At 37.5% G+C, this 23,768-nt stretch overlaps 1 protein-coding gene across 11 annotated transcripts in view; it reads left to right on the top strand.

Moving 5' to 3' along the window:
• The first annotated feature begins 920 nt into the window (after positions 1-920).
• Positions 921-23,768, top strand: part of R3HDM2 (R3H domain containing 2) — a 128,535-nt gene continuing 105,687 nt past the window's right edge. For 5 of the 11 annotated variants that reach the window (XM_034644066.1, XM_034644065.1, XM_002916009.4 and 2 more), the window contains exons 1-2: positions 923-978; positions 14,164-14,231. The gene's annotated coding sequence lies outside the window, so the exon portion shown is untranslated. Of the gene's footprint in view, positions 979-14,163; positions 14,232-23,768 lie in introns of all 11 variants that reach the window. The other 6 variants (XM_034644062.1, XM_019796203.2, XM_011220764.3 and 3 more) reach the window with 3 other exon arrangements.

Below are 23,768 nucleotides of genomic sequence, written 5' to 3'. Positions count from 1 at the left end.
CTTCCTGATTGTTATGAAACAAATCTGTGACATATTATTTCATCCATAAATATTTCAGTATATATTTCTAAAAATAAGGACTTTAAAAAACATTAATACCAATGCTATTTGTATATCTAAAATAATGAACAGTAATTTCTTAATATATATCTGGTGTTCATATTTCCTGGATTTGTATCATAAGTTTTTAAAACAGACTTATGTTTATTTATTTATTTATTTATTTTTAAAAAGATTTTATTTATTTATTCGACAGAGATAGAGACAGCCACCGAGAGAGGGAACACAAGCAGGGGGAGTGGGAGAGGAAGAAGCAGGCTCCCAGCGAAGGACCCTGATGTGGGGCTCGATCCCAGAATGCCGGGATCACGCCCTGAGCCGAAGGCAGACGCTTAACCGCTGTGCTACCCAGGCGCCCCTGAAACAGACTTATGTTTAAAACAGGATTCAAATAAAAAAAAAATAGAATCCAAATAAAGTCTATACCTTATAGTTGGTCAATGTATTTTTAAAGTCTCTTAATCTAAAAGATTCCCCCCACCTTTTTTCTTTGCAGTTTATTTGTTGAAGGACTGGGTCATCTGTTCATTAGTTTCCCACAGATGGATTTGGTGATTAACATTATAGTAGTGTCATTTAACATGTTTCCCTATCCTCTGTATTTCTTTCAAATTGGCAGTTAGATCTAGAGACTTGACCAGATTTAGATTCAGTGTTTATGGCTAGAATACTTTATAGTGCGCTTCTATTAGGAGAGGTGTGTGATGTCTGTTTGTTAGTCTCATTTTTACGATGTCAGCAGCCATTGATGGTCATTGTTTATATTCCCTTTACTTCATTGAACTTCATTAGGGGTTATAAAATGGTGATACTCAAATTCTGTCATTTCTTAATTTATTTTAGCTGGAATGTTTTTATAAAGAGATACCCTCTCCATCACCTGTTTGGTTACTGTGAGGTACATCTTGCACAGGAAAGGTGAGACAAATGCTTGAGTTTTTCTTTTAATTAACAGTTATTACTGTTTTCAAAATAACGACTTTGTTCACTAACATCCTGCAAAGGTGTGATAAGTGTTTTTTCTTTAATTGTCATAAACTTCAATTTAAGCCTATTTATGTGTTTCAGCCAAGTATAGTTTTATCTGTATTGACGTCTCATTGATTGCCTCATCTTGGCAAATGGGAACCTCTTCAGGTTGGCTCCAGCCTTTTTTTTTTTTTTTTTATTAACTTTAGTGTCTTTTTGATGTGATCTTGTTAGCTATGATAGCTTCTTTGTTTTGTGGAAATGAAGTTTAGAGACTACTCTGTGTAAGAGGTACTAATTGCTTAGTGGGTTGGTCATTGTTTCTTTCTGTTTTTAGTGAACAAGGCTAGGAAATAAGGTGGCTTTTTTTTTTAAGAAAGTATATCACAAGTTCATATCAATATTTCCAGTTCAAAGTCAGAACTATAGATTTTTTTTATATAACATCTTCAGTCTTGACATTTTTCAAATTACCAAAGTAATATATACTCACTGTAAAAAAATTAAATAATTCAGAAGTATATAAGGTAGAAGATGAAGATCCTGACCTTACCCCCAAATCACTAGTTAACCACTTAACACATTAATTCAAAGGCTTCATAGTAGGTATCTTTTATTTTTATGTTAATTACCTGGTTTAGGCAGCACTGAACATAGAGTTAAAAAATTAGGGGTTGATATTTTTTGAGGCCAGAGGAAAAAAAAGATAAGAAGTTATTCCTTCTGTGAAATGAAGATTTTAAAATATTTTTAGATTTACTTTTTAAATTGGTATTAAATTTACATGGTTCAAAATTCTAAGGATAGAAAAGAGCGGAGTGAAGTTTTCTTCTTGTTTCGATAACCCGAACTAGTCAGTTCCTCTTTATTTATTAATTTTTTTTTTTAAAAGATTTTTTAATTTATTTATTCGACAGAGATAGAGACAGCCAGCGAGAGAGGGACCACAAGCAGGAGGAGTGGGAGAGGAAGAAGCAGGCTCATAGCAGAGGAGCTCGATGTGGGGCTCGATCCCCTAACGCCGGGATCACGCCCTGAGCCGAAGGCAGACGTTTAACCGCTGTGCCACCCAGGCGCCCCAAAGTCAGTTCCTCTTTGCAGAGGCAACTAATATTACCAGTTTATTACCAGTTTTGTGCATCCTGTGTTCTTTTTTTTAGATTTAATTTCAGGTTTTTTTAAGATTTTATTTATTTATTAGAGAGAGCACGAGCCAGGGGGAGGAGCAGAGGGAGGGAGAGAAGCAGACTCCCTGCTGAGCAGGGACCCCCTATGTGGGGCTTGATGCCAGGACCCTGAGATCATGACCTGAGCCAAAGGCAGATGCTTAACCAACTGAGCCACCCAGGTGCCTCGCATCCTATGTTCTTATAAGCATAAAATATACATATATATAAATATGTATATAGATTCTGTTTCCCCCATTTTATGTAATGGTTTTATGTCTTGCTTTTTTTACTTAGTAGTGTAAGTACAAGAATTTCCTTATTCTTGTGTATGTCTAAAGAGTATTACAGGATATGTTTGTACTGTTTATTTTATCATTCTCCTATTAAAGAGAATTTTGATTTTTTCCCCCCAGTCTTTTGCAGTTACAAAGAGTGCTGCATAAATAACCTTGTACATATGTCATTTTCCATATTTGGACTAATAAACTATTAAGGTAAATTGCTAAAAATGTATACTTTTGTAATTTTTAAACATAGTGTAAAATTGCCTTCTAAAAATAATAGGCATTAAAAAAATAAGAATATAGGCAGTACATTTCTTTTTCTTTTTTTTTTTTTTAAGATTTTTTTATTTATTTGACAGAGAGAGTGAGTGTGCACAAGCAGGGGGAGCAGCAGGCAGAGGGAGAGGGAGAGGGAGAAGCAGGCTTCCCGCTGAGCAGGGAGCCCGATGAGGGGCTTGATCCCAGGACCCTGAAATCATGACCCGAGCCGAAGGCAGACGCTCAACCAACTGAGCAACCCAAGTGCCCTGGCAGTTTACATTTCTACCAGCAATTGATTCCAGATTTGAGACAGAAGATTTGGTTATGGTGGGTATCTTCAAACTAACCAATTTGAAATTTTTTTATCCACGTATATTTATAGTGGAGCACTTGGCATAGGCATCAAATTACATTTTAGCCTTCTTTTAACACGCCAGTAGTTGAGTGCCTATGAAAGAGTATCATCTTTGCTCTCCACTATAAGCAAATATAGCAGATTAACTTCACCGAACCCTTGAAGGATGAGAGAGGCAGGGGAAATTCTGAATTAGCAAACTTTTTGGTCTCTGACCTCTCAACTCTTTAGAAAATTATAGACTCCAAAGAACTTTTATTTATGTGGGTTATATTTGCCAGTATTTATTGTATTGGAAATCAAAATTAGGAAAATATTTAAATATTTATTAATTCATTAAAATAATAGTAAGATCCATACATATTAATATATAACATTTTTTAAATGAAAAAAATTTTTTTAAAAACTTTTTTTTTTTTTTTTTNGATTTTTTTTATATAACATCTTCAGTCTTGACATTTTTCAAATTACCAAAGTAATATATACTCACTGTAAAAAAATTAAATAATTCAGAAGTATATAAGGTAGAAGATGAAGATCCTGACCTTACCCCCAAATCACTAGTTAACCACTTAACACATTAATTCAAAGGCTTCATAGTAGGTATCTTTTATTTTTATGTTAATTACCTGGTTTAGGCAGCACTGAACATAGAGTTAAAAAATTAGGGGTTGATATTTTTTGAGGCCAGAGGAAAAAAAAGATAAGAAGTTATTCCTTCTGTGAAATGAAGATTTTAAAATATTTTTAGATTTACTTTTTAAATTGGTATTAAATTTACATGGTTCAAAATTCTAAGGATAGAAAAGAGCGGAGTGAAGTTTTCTTCTTGTTTCGATAACCCGAACTAGTCAGTTCCTCTTTATTTATTTATTTTTTTTTTTAAAAGATTTTTTAATTTATTTATTCGACAGAGATAGAGACAGCCAGCGAGAGAGGGACCACAAGCAGGAGGAGTGGGAGAGGAAGAAGCAGGCTCATAGCAGAGGAGCTCGATGTGGGGCTCGATCCCCTAACGCCGGGATCACGCCCTGAGCCGAAGGCAGACGTTTAACCGCTGTGCCACCCAGGCGCCCCAAAGTCAGTTCCTCTTTGCAGAGGCAACTAATATTACCAGTTTATTACCAGTTTTGTGCATCCTGTGTTCTTTTTTTTAGATTTAATTTCAGGTTTTTTTAAGATTTTATTTATTTATTAGAGAGAGCACGAGCCAGGGGGAGGAGCAGAGGGAGGGAGAGAAGCAGACTCCCTGCTGAGCAGGGACCCCCTATGTGGGGCTTGATGCCAGGACCCTGAGATCATGACCTGAGCCAAAGGCAGATGCTTAACCAACTGAGCCACCCAGGTGCCTCGCATCCTATGTTCTTATAAGCATAAAATATACATATATATAAATATGTATATAGATTCTGTTTCCCCCATTTTATGTAATGGTTTTATGTCTTGCTTTTTTTACTTAGTAGTGTAAGTACAAGAATTTCCTTATTCTTGTGTATGTCTAAAGAGTATTACAGGATATGTTTGTACTGTTTATTTTATCATTCTCCTATTAAAGAGAATTTTGATTTTTTCCCCCCAGTCTTTTGCAGTTACAAAGAGTGCTGCATAAATAACCTTGTACATATGTCATTTTCCATATTTGGACTAATAAACTATTAAGGTAAATTGCTAAAAATGTATACTTTTGTAATTTTTAAACATAGTGTAAAATTGCCTTCTAAAAATATAGGCATTAAAAAAATAAGAATATAGGCAGTACATTTCTTTTTCTTTTTTTTTTTTTTAAGATTTTTTTATTTATTTGACAGAGAGAGTGAGTGTGCACAAGCAGGGGGAGCAGCAGGCAGAGGGAGAGGGAGAGGGAGAAGCAGGCTTCCCGCTGAGCAGGGAGCCCGATGAGGGGCTTGATCCCAGGACCCTGAAATCATGACCCGAGCCGAAGGCAGACGCTCAACCAACTGAGCAACCCAAGTGCCCTGGCAGTTTACATTTCTACCAGCAATTGATTCCAGATTTGAGACAGAAGATTTGGTTATGGTGGGTATCTTCAAACTAACCAATTTGAAATTTTTTTATCCACGTATATTTATAGTGGAGCACTTGGCATAGGCATCAAATTACATTTTAGCCTTCTTTTAACACGCCAGTAGTTGAGTGCCTATGAAAGAGTATCATCTTTGCTCTCCACTATAAGCAAATATAGCAGATTAACTTCACCGAACCCTTGAAGGATGAGAGAGGCAGGGGAAATTCTGAATTAGCAAACTTTTTGGTCTCTGACCTCTCAACTCTTTAGAAAATTATAGACTCCAAAGAACTTTTATTTATGTGGGTTATATTTGCCAGTATTTATTGTATTGGAAATCAAAATTAGGAAAATATTTAAATATTTATTAATTCATTAAAATAATAGTAAGATCCATACATATTAATATATAACATTTTTTAAATGAAAAAAATTTTTTTAAAAACTTTTTTTTTTTTTTTTTTAAGATTTTACCTATTTATTTGACAGGGAGAGAGAGAGCACAAATAGACAGAGCAGCAGGCAGAGGGAGAGGGAGAAGCAGGCTTCCCGCTCAGCAGAGAGCCCGATGTAGGGCTTGATCCCAGGACCCCGGGATCATAACCTGAGCCGAAGGCAGATGCTTAACCAACTGAGCCACCCAGGTGCCCTGAAAAACTTTTTTAAAACAAAAGATTTAGTGAAAAGGATGGACATGGTTTTACATTTTTGCCAGTCTCTTTAATATCTGGCTTAATAGAAGATAGCTGCATTCTCATCTGCCTCAGCATTCAGTCTGTTGAAATGTGTCATTTTGGTTGAAGTATTTGAAAAAAAAATCTAGCCTCAGAGATACGTAGTTGGAAAATAGAGGAGTATTTTAATATCTTCGGGTAATTGGATATTCTTTGATACTATACCCAAACTCTACATGTGGTAGTTCCTTAAAGGTTAGTTGCAGTGTAGAATCTAAAACCATATTAATGAACTTTTGTACTTAGTGACATTAAAATTCACTTATTTTGTACACTGAATGGATCTTTTACCCATATATGATTTTGAATTATCATGAATTGGTCAATTGGAAAATATCGGTCACCGAGTTATGCAGATCTTCCACATGTTTGACACAGTTCATAATACAAGTAAAAAAATCACACTCATGAATATTGCTGTCATTTCATGAGAAAAATCTTAAGTATTAAGAAGTTGTCAAGCTCACAGAAGATACACTTTTTCAAAATTTTGATTTTAGCTGAAAAGCTTGAATTTTATGACTGGCAACAAATACTATCATTTATTTTCTTTGAAGGAACAGGCTCACTTTGTTCATTTTTGTGGAGAACATTGCCATATAACCATAGTTTGCCTGTCAGTTGCTTACTCAGGAAGTAATAGTATCCTATGAAAAAAGTGGCTGGTTGAGCTTGCGGCTCAGCTGCTTTTCCTTGAGACAGTTATTGTACTTTGATATGCTGCAGAACTGGTTTATACTTCCCATTTTGCCATTCCGATTATTAAAAAGACATGTACTCAAGAGTAGAAATTTAATAAAATTATTAATTTTTACTGCTTTATCAAGGACAGTTATAAGTAAAGTTTTTCTTTTTTAAACTGCAGGTGTGGGGTGGTGAGGAATATGATAGTACTAGTACAGTTTGATACCCCTGCCTTGATTTATGCTAAGGCAGTGGCAGTTACACCTACCATTTCACCGTGGCGAAAAAGGCAGATAGCATCTTAGTGTTATTATGAAAAATAAGATCTTGTTGTTGTGAAAATAGTGGACTTCGTAGACCTCCTGGGACCATACTTTGAGAACTGCTGTTGTAGGTAGACTATGCATTATATAGCCAGAGATACTGAGGTGAGAAAAGAGCATAGCTTTCTAGGCCAACTACAAGTACTTTGTTATGAACTCAGGATATATGGAGAGAAGGAAAAAAGGTAGTCAGAGGCCAGATCATAGAGGAACTTAAGTATCCTGCTAAAGAGTGCTGAATTTATCCTGTAAGAAATGGCGAGTCTTTGAAGGATTTTAAGGAGGGAAGTGTGTGTATGGTAGGGGTGTGGGTGGATTATGCCATCATATTTGTATTTTTTAAAGATCACCCTTATCCTAGTGTGTCTTGCGGTAAGGAGGCCACAATGATGGAAAATGATGGGGTTTAAACGAAGCCGCTGACGGTCATGGAGCCACAGAAGGCCAGGCTGTACAAACCAGTGCAGGGATTAGAATGTGTCGTCCCTAAAGCAGAACTAAGCCCAGCAGCATGTGTTGGTTGGCTGGATGGTCGGGTGCACAGCCAGCTGCATCCATCATCATGTCAGTTATAAGCTATCCCCACAAATAAATACTCTTGTATCCGCAGGATCACTAATCTGACTTCTTTGACCATAGATTAGTTTTAATCTGTTTTTGAATTTTATGTTAATAGAATCGTGTAGTATATACTCTTGTGTCTTTTTTGCTCAACATTGTCTTTGAGATTCATGAATGTAGTTGCATATAGCAATGGTTTGTTCTTTATCATTGCTAGGTAATACTTCTGACTATACCATAAGTTTTCCATTGAGTTGTTTATAGTTTGGGACTGTTAGGAATGATACTGCTGTGAACACTTTGTACATGGCTTTTCATAGACATAAGCACTCTGGTTATATGCCCAGGAATGGAATTGCTAGTTCATGGGATATAAGGACTTTCAGTTTTCTAGAGTGATTTTATTTATTAATTTATTCTCTTGCCAGCAATGTATGAGAGTTCTGGTTGTGCTGTCTTTACTATACTTAGTATTGTCAGTCCTTTTAATTGTAGCTGTTGGGGATGTAGTGATGTCTTTTGTGGCTTTAATTTGTATTTCCCTGAGGACCACTGATGTGGAGTATCTGTATATGCACATTGGCCTTTTAAGGATCCACTTTTGTGAAGTGCTTTCAACTCTTCTTTTTTTTTTTTTTTTTTAAGNCCTGAGGACCACTGATGTGGAGTATCTGTATATGCACATTGGCCTTTTAAGGATCCACTTTTGTGAAGTGCTTTCAACTCTTCTTTTTTTTTTTTTTTTTAAGATTTTTAAAAATTTTTATTGGAGAGAGCAAGAGAGAGAGCAAGAGACAGAACAAGCGGGGGGAGGAGCAGAGAGAGAGGGAGAAGCAGGCTCCCAATGAGCAGGGAGCCCAGTGCGGGGCTTGATCCCCAGACTCTGGGATCACGACCTGAGCTGAGGCAGACACTCAACCTACTGAACCACCCAGGCGCCCCAGTGCTTTCAACTCTTGTCCATTTAAAAAATTGGGCTATTTGTCTTTTTCTTTCTTTTTTTTTTTTTCTTTTTTTTTTAAAGATTTTATTTATTTATTCATTTGACAGAGAGAGACAGCCAGTGAGAGAGGGAACACAAGCAGGGGGAGTGGGAGAGGAAGAAGCAGGCTTATAGCGAGAGAGAGCCTGATGTGGGGCTCGATCCCATAACGCCAGGATCACGCCCTGAGCCGAAGGCAGACGCTTAACCGCTGTGCCACCCAGGCGCCCCTATTTGTCTTTTTCTGATTTGTAGAAATGTTTTGTATATCTTATATATGAGTCCTTTGTGGGATACGTATATTTGCACATATCTTCTGCAGATGTTTACACGTGGGATAGGTGCCAGAACAAAATTATTAATAAGTGTTTTGCTGGGATTCTGTGGTACCTGTTTTATCTATGAAGAGTGGTTCTATATATTATTATTTAGAGATTCTAGTTTCCTTACATGGTGGGAATGCACATGGTACTTTTGAGTGTGTTGCTGTTGATGTTTTGAATTAGTCTCAGTTGATTGTGGGTGTTTCTTTTACCTACCGCTGTCAACCAAACCACTCCAAATCTTGTGGCTTAAAACAACTATTTATTAGGGCGCTTGGTGGCTCTGTTGGTTAAGCATCTGCCTTCGGCTCAGGTCGTGATCCCAAGGTCCTGGGATTGAGCCCCGCGTAGGGCTCCGTGCTCAGCAGGGAGTCTGCTTCTCTCTGTCCCTCTGCCTGCCCCTTCCCCTGCTTGTGCTCTCTTTCTCTGTCAAGTAAATAAATAAAGTCTTCAAAAAAAAAAAACAAAAAAACCACAGCTGTTTATTTGCTTATGATTAAGTGGCCTGGCAATTTGGGAAGGGCTCATCTGAATTGCCTCTGTTGCACATGGAATTTGCTGGGCTTAGTCATGTGTTTGTGGTCAGTTGGCAGGTTGGCCAGGGGCTGCTTGTACCTGGATAGTCTCACTCCAGTGTTGTCCATCATTAGGCTGGAGCTGTAATGCAGGGTGCCATGGCTCATCCTGCAGTCTGTCTTGGCTACCTTGCATGGTGACTAGGTCCCAAGAGAGCGAGAGTGGAAGTTGCAAGGTTTCTTAAGGCCTGGGCTCAGAAATTGCATAGTGTCATTCATGTCATGTTCTGTTGGACAAAACAAGTCACAAGGCTAGCTCAGATTCAGAGGGTGAGGAAATGAACTCCACTTTTTGATGGGAATTGCCGGAAATAATTTGTGGCCATGTTTGATCTACAACATTGGGCATTCATTGCTCTTCTTTCTTCCTTTTCTTTCTTTCTTTCTTTCTTTCTTTCTTTCTTTCTTTCTTTCTTTCTTTCTTTTCTCCTTTTCTATCTTCCTTCCATCACTCCTTTTAAATGAATAGTTCATGCGGTTTTTTTGGGTTTTTTTTGTTTTTTTTAATTGCCTTGTCTTTCTTGAAGTTTGTTAGAACAAAGCTTACTTAAAAGGTTGTCTTCTGTGATTACTTGGTGTGGCCAAGGACCAGACATTTTCAGGTCCTGACTTCGTGACTGTTTTCCAAATTACTATAATAATACCAAGCATCTGTTAATGAAGAACAGATTAGTTTCTTCCCCAGATGATTTTGATCTTTTTTTTTTTCATCCTTTTTAAAAAAATAGGTAAGACCTGAGTGTTAATACTGGTCCTTTTATGAGCTCTAGTCCCAACTCTTCCATGCCTTGTTAGCCATCTAGAGTTACTAATATGAGCCTGAAATAACAACTTTTTTTCCCCTAGGTCTCAGTGAAGTCAGGAAGGGAAAGGCTCTACAGCAGGAGAAGGGGTCTGGACTGCAGTTGTCTTGAGGAGACAGTGTTTTTATATGTGAAATAAACAAGAATCTTGGGCAAGGTGCAGATGCCAGTGACCTGTCAGCCCATCAGGATGAATCAGCTGAAGTCCTAGATGAGGTGACAGTGTCAGCACAATGAGCCCCTTACCCTGAATTTATTGGGCGTCTCATTAAGGTAGCTGTCATAACCCTTATTTTAGAGAAAAGTCAGAGTCATTTTTCAAGATTCACCTGACTTTAAACATTATTTATTTTGGAGGGGGAAGGTCACTTTCAGTGTAGGAGTACTATTGGAAGTGACATGTGGCTGGTTTGCAGATTACAGCTGTTTTGGTATGCCCAAGTGTTACAGTTGTTAGGATCTTTAAAACTTGTCTCCAGGTGACTGGAAGCTATTTTATTCTGCTTTTCCAAGTAAGTTTAATTAATTGTCTTGGGTCCCAGACAAGTAGATTTGTTAACTGTAGTTTCTGATTTATCTGTGGCCCAAAGCTGTGATAATTTGATGGGAATAGGAACTCTCGAGGTGGCATTTTATTGCAAAAGATGGATGTTGGCTGCTAAATGCAGCTGATTAGAAGGCTAGGGCACAGTATCTGTTTTCCTGGTGACAGGGTCATTATTAAGGTTTTAGAGAACACACCACCAGTCAGATGGCTGAACTGAATCTTCCTACTCTTGTGAGGTTATCTTCAGGGCGTTTGGAGTGCTTCACAGAACTCTTTATCAACTGTGTTCTCTCACAGGCGTTTGCACCTTGTGTCAATTTAACCTGGTTGTTCTGGGTTGTGAGGCACTCCTTAGTACAGTACTGGTAACCAGATCTTTGTTAGTGGCTGCTGCCTGAGAACCTTGGGTTTTGGTCTCACAGACCCCGAGAACAGTGTTGCCAGATAAGACTGTCATCTTATTTTCTTTTTCTTTTTTTTTTTTTTTTTTTTAAAGATTTTATTTATTTGACAGAGACAGAGACAGCCAGCGAGAGAGGGAACACAAGCAGGGGGAGTGGGAGAGGAAGAAGCAGGCTCATAGCAGAGGAGCCTGATGTGGGGCTCGATCCCACAACGCTGGGATCACTCCCTGAGCCGAAGGCAGACGCTCAACCGCTGTGCCACCCAGGCGCCCCTGTCATCTTATTTTCTGAGTGCAAATTTTATCTTTGGAGAAAGCAAGAGAGCTGAGATACAAGGCAGTTTGTTAGAGTGAAGACAAGAACACGGTTTTGACAGCTTGGCCTTCGTATCGGCTGTACAAATAAGTTTATTTTTTTATTTTTATTTTTAAAATTCATTTATTTATTTATTTGAGAGAGACAAAGGTCACAAGCAGGGTGCAAGGGCAGAGGGAGAAGCAGACTCCCCTCTGAGCTGGGAGCCTGATGTGGGATCCCAGGACCCCAGAATCATGACCCGAGCTGAAGACAGACACTTAAACGACTGAGCCACCCAGGCGCCCTGGCTGTACAAATAAGTTTAAAATTTTTTTTAAAAACTGAAGTTTACCTCAGAGGTAGTACTTAGTTTTGTAAATTAATCAGACAATTAGACAACTGATATAGTGCTTATGTGTCAGGCACTGTTTCACACTAGAGGTACAGATATGAACAAGACACAAGATTTCTGTCCTCGAAGAACTTATATTTTCATTTGAGAAGATAGACAATTTTCAAATAAATAATTACAGATTATGGTGAGTGGTATGAAGAAAGTAGAATGGTGATGTGATTGAGAGTAAGGGAGAGGGGGATAGACAGATGGGGTGGTCCGGGAAGACCTTTTTATAGTGGTGTGTGAACTTGAAGGGAGGCCGACCCAGCATTTCCTGACAGGAGAGGAGTGTTCTGGGCAGGAGGAACAACAAATACAAAGTCCTCATGGGGAGTATGTGGTTTGGTACGTTCAAGAATAGGCAGGGGCCAGATTTTGTAGGGCTCCGTAGACCTTGCTTAGGATGATGGAAAACCATTGGTAGAAAGAAGCTGGTTGATCAAGAAAACGAAATGATCTGATTTATAGTCTTAAAAGATCACTCATGCTTCTCTGGGGAGAACAGATAGCAGAGTGCCCAGAGAGGAAGTAGATTAGTTACGAGAGTATTGCATTTTAGTAAAAACCCGCAAAGTACATGGGGGTTATGGAGGATGGATGGCAGAAAGGAAGTGAACTTCTTTCAGAAAGTATTCCACTTTTAATTTTGATAAAATTACAGATAGGGCAAGAAAACCGTAACATCAATACCTACTAGTGTGTGTTTTGAATTATGTTGTTCTTGATTCTCTAACTCAGAGTTGGAGAGAGAACTCTTGGTATGGCAAGGCTCTCAGCATGAACTCACTATGCCCACTTAAAAATGAGGCACATCTGGGCACGGCTTGAGGGCCTGTGGGGGAAGGCAACTAGTAATTTTTTTGCATAGGGGAGAATAAGGCATTTTCTGGGGAAAAAAAAAACCCACCATGCAGATAGTGTTTCAGGATCAAGGTTGGTGGTGAAAAGGGGAAGGGCAACATGCTGGTCATGCCTCCCAACCCTAACCAAACTACCACACATCTCTACTGCCAAAACCCTAAGGTGCAGGAGCTATAAAGAAACCAGAAGAGCTTTTTCATAGAAATCTTAGTACGATATTGGAAAGGCAGACTTCAGCGATGTGATACTCATGGGATAGAGTTGTAAAACAAAATGAAGAGTTAGGGATACTCTTCACTTCCGCATAGGACACAGTGGGGCTTAGGGATTTTGAGGGTTCCAAGAACACAGACTGTTTCGGCATATTAAGGGTTCTAGTGGTGGTGTTCAGCACTCAAGAGTTTCTACTGTGGATTAAGCAGACAGCTCTCAGAGTCCTGTAATAATAATAATAATAATAAAAAATATTGTAACCAGAGAGGGGAGATATTACATTATGTGTTTGTAATATTTATTTCTACTCACAGAAGAAAATTCTGTCTCTGGCTTCTCTATATTCTTTTCACCTATTGAGAGAGATTCCCTATCTGCTAGCTCAGCTTCTAGAATTGTCTTGTATAAAAGGATAATGGGTAGAAAATAGCTGAAGAATTTCAAGGAGTAAGACTGGATGATGACCTTATATTAGAAAATGGACCAAGAACTGCTTATAAGAAGAGGGGATCATTAGAGGACAAAGAGCCAAGTGAGCAGAGTATTGTGTTGTGAATTGAAAATAAGAATAAGTAGGGGCACTTGGGTGGCTCAGTTGGTAGAGCATGCGACTCTTTTTTTTTTAAGATTTTATTTGTTTGAGAGAGAGAGAGAGTGAGTGCTAGCTGGGGGAGGGACAGAGAGAGAGAGGGAGAGGCATAGAATCTCAAGCACACTCCTCACTGAGCCTGCAGCCCGATTCAGGGCTTGATTCCAGGACCCCAAAACCATGACCTGAGTGGAACCCAAGAGTTGGTCGCTCAACTGACTGAGCCACCCAGGTACCCCAGAGCATGCAACTCTTGATCTCGTGGTCGTGAGTTCAAGTCCTCACGTTGGGCATAGAGTTTACTTAAAAGAATAATAACAATAAAAAAATTGCGCATTAAAGCAATGGATTTAAAAAAAAAGTAAGAATGGATATAGAGGGCTCAGGGCAGGTGTAGGGTTATGAGAAACGTTGTGAGCAAAAGGAATTGGGAAAGAAGATATTAAGAAGCTGCTGTGGAGGGGTGCCTGGGTGGCTCAGTCGGTTAAGTGTCTGCCTTCAGCTCAGTTCATGATCTCCGGGTCCTCACTGATCCCCAAGTTGGGCTCCCTGTTCAGTGGGGAGTCTGCTTCTTCTCCTCCACCCCTGCTTATGTGTGTACTCTCTCTATCTCTCTCAAATAAATAAATAAAATCTTAAAAAACAAAAGCTGCTGTGGATTTTTAAATGGATATTTTTATTTTCTTTGGATGTCTCAATATATTAAGATTTAAATTGCTTTTAACTTTTTTTTTTTTTTTTTTGAGGTTAGACTTGTTTCTTATATGTGATGCCATTCCAACACTGGACTCATGGAGGCTGAACATTTATTCAGGTAATAATAGGTAATATTTATGGAGCACTTCCTGTGTGCTAGGCAACAAACTAAGTGCTATACCTGTATTCTCACTTAATTGTCACGCAACCTCCTGAGTTTGGAAGTGTTATTGTACCCATTTAATAGATGAAGAAACTGAGACTAGAGTATATCAAGACTGAATTCACCTGAATTAAGAAATAAAAAAGACTACTGCTGTAGTCAAAGTGAGAGGTGATGGTGGCTTGGATTAGTTGATGTCATTCCTCACCTGTCATAAGTACATGAATGTAAAGTGGTTTTGACTGAACTTTACCCTTATTTCCATAACTTTTCCCACAAGTGAATACATCATACTTTTTGTTTGTCTTTGAAACAATGGACATACTTTTTGGTAAAGAAAAATCCAATTTAGAGTTTTAACTTTAAAGCTTTTCTAACTTTTTAGAAAGTAGATAATAAGTTTGAAATAGTTTAAATTTATTTGAGTGAATATCTGCAAAAGGTAAATAGATATTTACCTTACAAAATGTTAATAGATATTAACGGGGGAATTCTTAAAAGATTATTAGTATGGATAAAAGGAATCTTTTGTGTTGTTTTCGTACACTTGAAATACTGTTCACAGGTGTTCTAGCTTTAAGAAACCTTATTAAGGCTTTTTGTAGGAGCTTTCTTGGTATGTCTAAATGTTTATTTACAGATCATACTAACGGTAGTATTTGCCAGAACTGAGAACATTTTTAGCAGTACCCAAAAACCAGTCAAAAATGAAGATTCAGCATCTCTGAAATTATAATGTTGGTTAATAGAAGTATTTGTAAATTTATAAAAATTCAAATTTGTATGCCACTGTGAGTGGTTCTCCATGTACTGTATTGCCAGGTGTTGTTTGTACACTCATCAAGGTAAAGTAAAACTGTTTTTATCACTCCCTTATCAGTTGTTGAGTGGCCAGCATGAATACATTGCCCTATTTCCCCTTTCCCCATCTTTTTCAAAATAGATCTTGAGCTATAATTGACATACAGTAAACTGTACATATTAAAAGTGTACAGTTTGTTAAGTTTTGACCTATGTGTTGTTGACTCCTGAAACTATTACCACAGTTAAGATAATGAAAATATCACCTCTGCAAATTTCCTTATCCCCATTTTTGATACTTCCCTCAACTTCTGTGCTCTCTAGGCAACCACTGATCAACTTTCTGTCACTATAGAACAGTTTGCATTGAATTGTATATAAATGGAATTGTAAAGTATACACTCTCACATTTATTTTTTGTTTGGCTTTTTTTACTAAGCATAATTATTTTGAGATTCATCTATGTTGATGCATGTATCAGTACTTCATTTTTATTGCTGAGTAGCAATCCCTTGTATAGCTATAACACAATTTGTTTCTCCGTTTGTGTTTTGATGATGCACATTTGGGTTGTTTCCAGTTTTGGGGAGTTAAAAGTTATGCTATGAACATTTGTGTATAAATCTTTGTATGGGCATATACTTTTTTCCCCCTCTAAGTTAATTTCTTTTTTAAAAAAATTGTGAAATTCACATAACTTATAATTAACAATTTTAGTGTATAGTTCAGTGGTATTTAGGGTATTTATGATGTTGTGCAACCACTAGCTCTCTCTAGTTTCAAAACTTTTTGATCATTGTGTAAAACATCCTATACTCACTAAATAATCACTCCCCATTCCCTCTTCTCCCCCATCACCTGGTACCCACTAATTTGTTTTCTGTCTCTATGGATTTGCCTCTTCTGGATGTATCTTATAAAAAGAATCAGACAATATGTGAACCTTTTGTGTCTGGCTACTTTAGTGTAATATTTTCAAGATTCATCCAAGTTGTAGCATTTATCAATACTCTTATTCCTTTTTATGACTGAATAATATTCCGTCGTGTAGATATATCACATTTAGCTTATCCATTCATCAGTTGGTAGACATTTGGATTGTTTACACTGTTTGGGTACTATGAATAATGCTGCTATGAACATTTATTTATAAGTTTTTGTGTGGATATATGTTTTCATTTCTTTGGGGTATGTATCTAGGAGTGTAACTGCTGGATCATATGGCAGCTCTGTTTAACTTTTTGTAGAACTGTCATACTGCTTCCATAGCGGCCACATAATTTTACATTCCCAGTAGCAATGTATGAGGGTCCCAATTTGTCTGTCTTTACTAAACTTACTGTCTGTCTTTTGATTCTAGCCATCCTTGTGGGTGTCAATATCATTATGATTTTGATTTGCACTTCCGTGATGACTAATGATGTTGAATAGAGCTTCTTTTCATGTACTTATTGGCTATTTTTATGTTTTTTTAGAGAAATGTATATTTAAGTCCTTTGCCTTTTTTGGATAACTTGTTTTTTTTTAAATTGAGTTGTAAGAGTTCTTTATTATGGATACAAGTTCCGTAGTTGATACATGACTTGCGGATATTTTTTCTTATTCTGTGAGTTGTCATTTCACTTTCTTGACGGTATTGTTCACAGACAAAAGTTTTAAATTCGATAAAGTCTGCTGATCTATTTTTTCTTTTGATGCTTATGCTTTTAGTATTATGTCTAAGAAAGTTTTGCCTGACCCAAGGTCACGAAGATTTATTCCAGGTTTTATATTGCGTTTTATAGTTTTAGCTCTTACATTTAGGTCTGTGATCTATTTTGAGTTAATTTTTGTGTATAATGTGAGATATAGTTCCAACTTTATCCTTTTATATTTAGCTATCCACTTGTCCCAGCACCTTTTGTTGAAAAGACTGTCCTTGGCCTGTTTGATTGTCTTGGTCTCTTTGTTTGAAAATTAGTTGACCATAGGGCGCCTGGGTGGCTCAGTCTGTTAAGCGACTGCCTTCAGCTCAGGTCATGATCCCAGGGTCCTGGGATCGAGTCCCACATCGGGCTCCCTTGGGAGCCTGCTTCTCCCTCTGCCTGCCGCTCCCCCTGCTTGTGCTCTCTCTCTCTCTCATGAATAAATAAATAAAATATTAAAAAAAAAGAAAAAGAAAAACAAAATTAGTTGACCATAAACCTTTGTAAAGGCTTATTTCTGGGCTTTCAATTCTATTCCACTACAGCACTGTTGTGATCACTGCCACTTGGTGTGGTAAGTTGAAATTAGGAAATGTGAGTCCTCCAATTTCGTTTATCTTTTTCAAGATTATGTTGTTTGGTGTGCCTGGGTTTTGGTAGAGCATGTGACTCTTGATCTCAGAGTTGTGAGTTTGAGCCCCAGGTTGGGTGTTGAGATTACTTAAAAAAAAAAAAATTATGTTGTTTATTTTAGATCCCTTGCATTTCCATATGAATTTTAGGATCAGATTGTCAATGTCTTCAAAAAAGCCAGCTAGGATTTTGTTAGGGATGCACTTAATCTGTAGGTTACTTTTGAGAGTATTACCACCTTAGCAATATTAAATCTTTCAGTCCATGAACATGGGACATCTTCCCGCTTATTTAATAGTAAGTTCTTTAATTTCTATCAGTGATTGATTGTAATTTTTAATATATAAGCCTTACGCTTTTTTAATCCTATTCTATTACTTCCTTGTTAAAATTGTACCTAAGTATTTTATTATTTTTGTTACTACTGTAAATGGACTTTTCTCCTTAATTTTATATTTGGAATATTCATTACCTGTGTATAGAAATATAATCAATTTTTGTATGTTGACCTTGTATTTTGCAACCTTGCTGAACTTGTTTATTTGTTTTTAGTGGATTCCTTAGGATTTTCTATATGTAATATGATCATGTCATCTGCAAATAGAAAAAAATTTTTTTTGTTTTGAAGATTTATTTATTTTAGAGAGAGAAAGTACACGAGTTGGGGGAGGGGCAGAGGGAGAGGAAGAGATAATCCTCAAGCTGAACAAGGGGCTCAACTTGGGGCTGGATTCCAGGACCCCGAGATCATGACCTGAGCTGAAATCAGGTGTTGGCCACCTAACCGACTGAGCCACCCAGCTGCCCCTGCAAATAGAAAAAGTTTTACTTCTATTCCAGACTAAATGCCTTTTCTCTTTCTTTTTATTGCCTCACTGTCCTAGCTGTTTTTTCCTTCTGTTCCTCAGACTGGATATTCTTTTTGTTTGTTGTTTTTAAAGTTTTTATTTATTTATTTAGGTAATCTCTACACCCAACATGGGGCTGGAACTCACAACCCCAAGATCAAGAGTTGCATGCTCTTCCGACTGAGCCAGCCACGTGCCTGCAGACTAGATATTCTTTGGGTTTTTTTTAAGGTTTATTTATTTATTTATTTTGGGGCATCTGGGTGTCTCAGTTGGTTAAGCGTCTGCCTTCTGCTCAGGTTGTGATCCCAGTGTCCTGGGATTAAGTCCCACATTGAGCTCCCTGCTCTGTGGGGAGCCTGCTTGTCCCTCTCCCTCTGCCTCTTTCTCTCTCTGTCTCTCATGAATAAATAAAATCTTTAGAAAAAAAAAGATTTATTTATTTTGGAGGGGGTCAGGGGCAGAAGGAGAGAGAATCCCAAGCAATTCCAGGCAGAGCACTGAGCCCCATGTAGGGCTTAATCTCACGACCCTGAGACCACGATCTGAGCCAGAACCAAGAGTCATGCTCAACAGAATGCACCACCCAAGTACCCCCAGACTGGATATTCTTTTTTTTTTTTTTTAAAGATTTTATTTATTTATTTGACAGAGATAGAGACAGCCAGCGAGAGAGGGAACACAAGCAGGGGGAGTGGGAGAGGAAGAAGCAGGCTTCCAGCAGAGGAGCCTGATGTGGAGCTCGATCCCATAATGCCAGGATCACGCCCTGAGCCGAAGGCAGACGCTTAACCGCTGTGCCACCCAGGCGCCCCCAGACTGGATATTCTTAATTGACCTAGCCTCAAGTTTGTTGATTCTTTCTTCTGCCTGCTCAGATCTTATATCAAACCCCTCTACTTATGTTTTTCGTTTTTGTTATTGTACTTTCCAACTCCAAAATTATTATTTGGTTCCTTTCTATCTTTCTATTAATATTCTGTTTCTGAAACATTGTTGTACTTTTCCTTTAATTCTTTAGTCATAGTTTCCTTTTTTGATCTTACTGAAATTGGCTGACTTAAGTCCCAATGTCTGGGATTCCTAAGTGAGATTCTGTTGATTACCATTTTTCCAGTTATGGGCCATACATTCCATTTCATGGTAGTGTTATACTGCTTTATGCATAGTATAAGAACTTTACAATAGTATACTTCTTTTTCTTCCCTCCTGGCCATTGCCCTATTCTGGGTATATACTTTACGTGTGTGTGTGTGTGTGTGTGTGTGTGTGTGTGTATTTTGAAGATTTATTTATTTTTTTATACACACATAAACACACATGTATACACACACATATATACACGTGCATATATTTACTTGTATATATAAAAATTACAATATATCTTAAATTATTGCTTCGAATAGTTTATAATTTTTTTAAAAGATTTTATTTATTTATTTGACAGAGAGAGAGAGAAGGAGAGAGAGCACAAGTAGGGGGAGCAGCAGAGGGAGAGGGAGAAGCAGGCTCCCCCCTGAGCAGGGAGCCCCACATGGGGCTTGATCCCAGGACCTTGGGATCATGACCTGAGCCAAAGGCAGACGTTTAACTGACTGAGCCACCCAGGTGCCCCTAGTTTATAATTTTTAAAAAATATTTGAATAATGAGTAAAAAGATATTTTCATATTTACCCACATTGTAACTGTTTCTGATGTTCTTTATTCCTTTGTGTAGATTCAGATTTCCATCTATTATCATATTTATTCAGCTTGAAGGACTTGCACAGGTCTGCTGGTGATGATTTTTAGCTTTTGTATGTGTGAAAAAGTCTTTATTTTGCTTTCATTTTTGAAAGATGTTTTCTGTGAGTATAGAATTTGTGGTTGACAGTTTTTTTCTTTCAGTCTTTTAAGGTATGAATCCATTGTCTTCTGACTTGACTAGTTTCCAGTGAGAATTCTGTTATCGTCTTCATCTTTGTTCCTTTATATGTAATATATCCTTCCTCCTGGCTGCTTTTAAATTTACTCTGTAGTACTGTCATATTAGTGTTAGGTAGTTTGGTAATGCTGTGTCTTGGTTTGGTTTTTTCAGTTCCTTGGGTCTGTGTATTTATAGTTTTATTATAATTTGGAAACTTGGAACTATTTCATTAAATATTTTTTCCCCTGTTTCTTCTTTGGAAATTCCACTGACACACATATTAAGCAATTGGAATTTTTCCCACACGGTTCATGGATGCTTTGTTCATTTTATTTTTAATGGGTCTTTTTTTTTCTGTGTTTTATTTTGGCTGACTTCTATTACTATGTTTTCATATTTTCTTGCCCTGATTTTTTCTGTTGTAATTTTTAATCTGCTATTAGTTGTACATAGTGTGTTTTTATCTCTACCATTTCAGAGATTTTTTTACTTCTTCTACCTAACATGCTTACTTTTTCCTTTAGATTTTATACATATGGAATATAGTTATAATAACTTTTTAAATGTTGCTCTTTATTCATTTTATAATCTATCATTTCTCAGTCATGTATTTTAACTATTCATTGTGAAATAAGTATAATTTATAGGAAGCTGCAAAAAAAAATGTACAGCAGTATTTCATTGCATGTGCCTTTCACCCAGTTTCTCCCAATTGTGACAGCTTGTATAACTGTAGTACCATGTAAAAACCAGGAAATTAATATTGTTACAATCTATAGAGTCTATTCAGATTTGACAGTACATGGGTGTGTTTGTTGGGGGGAGTTCTATGGAATTTCACTGTGTGTGAATTTGTGTATCCACAACCACTATCAAAATACAGAACAGTTCCATTTCCATAAGAATTCTTCCTGTTGCCCTTTTATAACCACATACACCTACCTCCACCCCATTCGCGAACTTATAACACTGGCTTTACGAGTCTATTCTCCAGCTCTTAAGTATTGTTATGTCAAAATGTGAATTAAATGGAATCATACCATATATAACCTATTGAGATTGACTTTTTCTCCCATTCAACATAATTCCCTTGAGATCCATCCAAATTATTGCATGTGTCAATAGTTTGTATCCTTTCATTGCTGAGTGGTAATCTGTGGTATGGTTGTCCCAAGTTTGTTTAAGCATTCACCTGTTAAGGGACTTCTTTGTTGGTTCCAGTTTTTGGCCATTGAGAATAAAGCTGCTATGAACATTCATGGTAAGGTTTTTCTGTAAGCATAAGTTTTTATTTGTGTGGGATAAATGCCCAAGAGTAATTACATATTTCATTTTTAAAAGAAACTGTCAAACTGTCTTCCAGAGTGGCTATACCATTTTACATTCCCATCAGCTATGTATGAGTGATCCAGTTTTTCTACATTCTTGTCAACATTTGGTATTGTCAATATTTTTTATTTTATTTTATTCTTTTATTTATTTATTTATTTATTTATTTATTTATTTATTTTAGAGAGTGGGAAAGTGCTGTGTGCGTGCATGCGTGAGAGTGTGGGGGAGGGGCAGAGGGAAAGTCTTAAAGCAGACTCCCCGCTGAGCGCAGAGCCTGATACAGGGCTTGATCCCACATCCATGCAACCCATGAGATCATGACCTGACCCAAAACCAAGAGTCAGATGCTTAACCAACTGAGCCACGCAGGCGCCCTAGTATTTTTTATTCTAGCCTTTTTGATAGGTATGTAGAGATATCTCACCGGTTTTTAATTTGCATTTCTCTAATGGCTAATGATTTTGAACATGTCTGCTTATGTCTCTTTTGCCCATTTTCTAATCGTTTGTTTGATTTTTGAGAGTTGCTTATATATTCTAGATACAATTCCTTTGTTAGATACGTGGTTTGCAAATATTATCCCCAGTGGCATACTCTCTTCTGTGAACTCTAGACTCCTTTGCTTTCTCAGACTTTTACTCCCCTGTTCTCCACTCAGGGAGCATGTTAGACTCTGCGCAGATTTCTTCTGGGCTCCCCCCAACCTTTTTTTTTTTTTTTTTTTTGACATTACTTGGAAGCAGTGTCTAGGCATTAAGCTTGGGTAATCATAGGGCTTACCTTATTTGTTTCTCATCTCTCAGGAATCACTGTTGTTTATTGCCTGATGTCCAGTGTCTTAAAAACCACGGTTTTACCCATTTTGCCTGTTTTTTTCTTTGTTTCTGCCAGGAAGGTAAATATGATCTCTGTTATTCCATGTTAGTCAAAAATGAAATTTGCCCCCCCCCACAGCCGAATTTTTCAGTAACATTAGGGACACCCTTTGTTAGTAACTACTGTCTAATAATTTCTTCCTTTCTCAAGTTCTTAAACAGAAAAGGGGGGGGAATAGAGGCTAAATATAACTCAGACAAAAAGATACTTCTGATGTTGTTCAGTGTCTCTTGAAGCCCAGCTACTTCCAAAAGTTTGCAAATCAATCAGATACAGGCTTAGAGCTAGAAATAGGTTAGCTACCATAGCACAAGATGATGGTGTGAAAAGATTTAGTGACAGCTTGTGTGATAATATATCCTTTCTTGTTCAGGGTTCTCTGGATGTAATGCTAGATTCTGGTTTTCATATGCCTTTTCTCTATTCTTATCCATATAGTCCTTTTCTCAAAAGAATGGCTGTATTTATAAAATCACATTTTTCTATATTTAAAGGGTGGAGTTGACCAGTTAAAGCAGCCTTTCCAGCCTAAGTGGATCTCTCTAGGTAATTCTTCTTTAACTTTTGTTACTGGTTTTAGAGCTTACATCAGCATTTATGATGATTTGATAAATATATGGTAGGATTTCTTAAAGATTTATCTCTATATTTCAAAACTGTAGTTATCTATGTAAAAAGTCAGAGAGATGGAGTATTGTACAGGACCACATAGTTATCAAACATTGAAGAAAATATTTCTTTGGAGTTATTTTGTTTTGGAATTAGGACACGTTTCAGTAGTTGGGCAACTTTGAGCTCTGGGAATCTGCTAGAGCCACCTTTGGGATAGAGTGGCTCCTCCTCGTGCCAGTCTTATCAGAAAAGATTTATTTCTATTTCCAGTCTATCACTTATGCTGACAAACCAAGGGCATAGTTTGTTATATTAGTCAGCTATTTTTTTTTAAAGATTTCTTAAAAATTTGTCAGCACAAGCAGAGGGAGCTGCAAGGCAGAACAGGCAGAGGGAGAAGCAGGCTTCCCGCTGAGCAAGGAGCCCAGCGCGGGACTCGATCCCAGGACCTCAGGATCATGATCTGAGCCAAAGATAGACATTTAACCGACTGAGCCACCCAGACGTCTCTAGTAAGCTATTTTTAACAGTTCCTGTCCTGATGCCTTGCACAGAGTGGTTACTCAGCGAGTATTTGTTGGATGAATGAATGCCTCTTCATTGATTCACTACTTCAGTCAGCCCCCTTTATATATTGCATCCAGGATCTTTTGCTCTACATCCCTTTGGCCATTTTCTTACGTGCTTGCATTTCCTCTGGAGGGGTGAACAAAAAAGGCAAAGTACAACCTGAAATCTTTCTATCGCTTATGAGTAACTCCGATAAGAAAAAAGTATTAGAAGAGATTGAAACACTTGC

This window comes from Ailuropoda melanoleuca, chromosome 15 (genome assembly GCF_002007445.2).
Source record: "Ailuropoda melanoleuca isolate Jingjing chromosome 15, ASM200744v2, whole genome shotgun sequence".
NCBI lineage: Eukaryota > Metazoa > Chordata > Mammalia > Carnivora > Ursidae > Ailuropoda > Ailuropoda melanoleuca.
The sequence above is the reverse complement of the archived record's forward strand: the minus strand, read 5'-3'. Positions and strand labels throughout refer to the sequence as shown.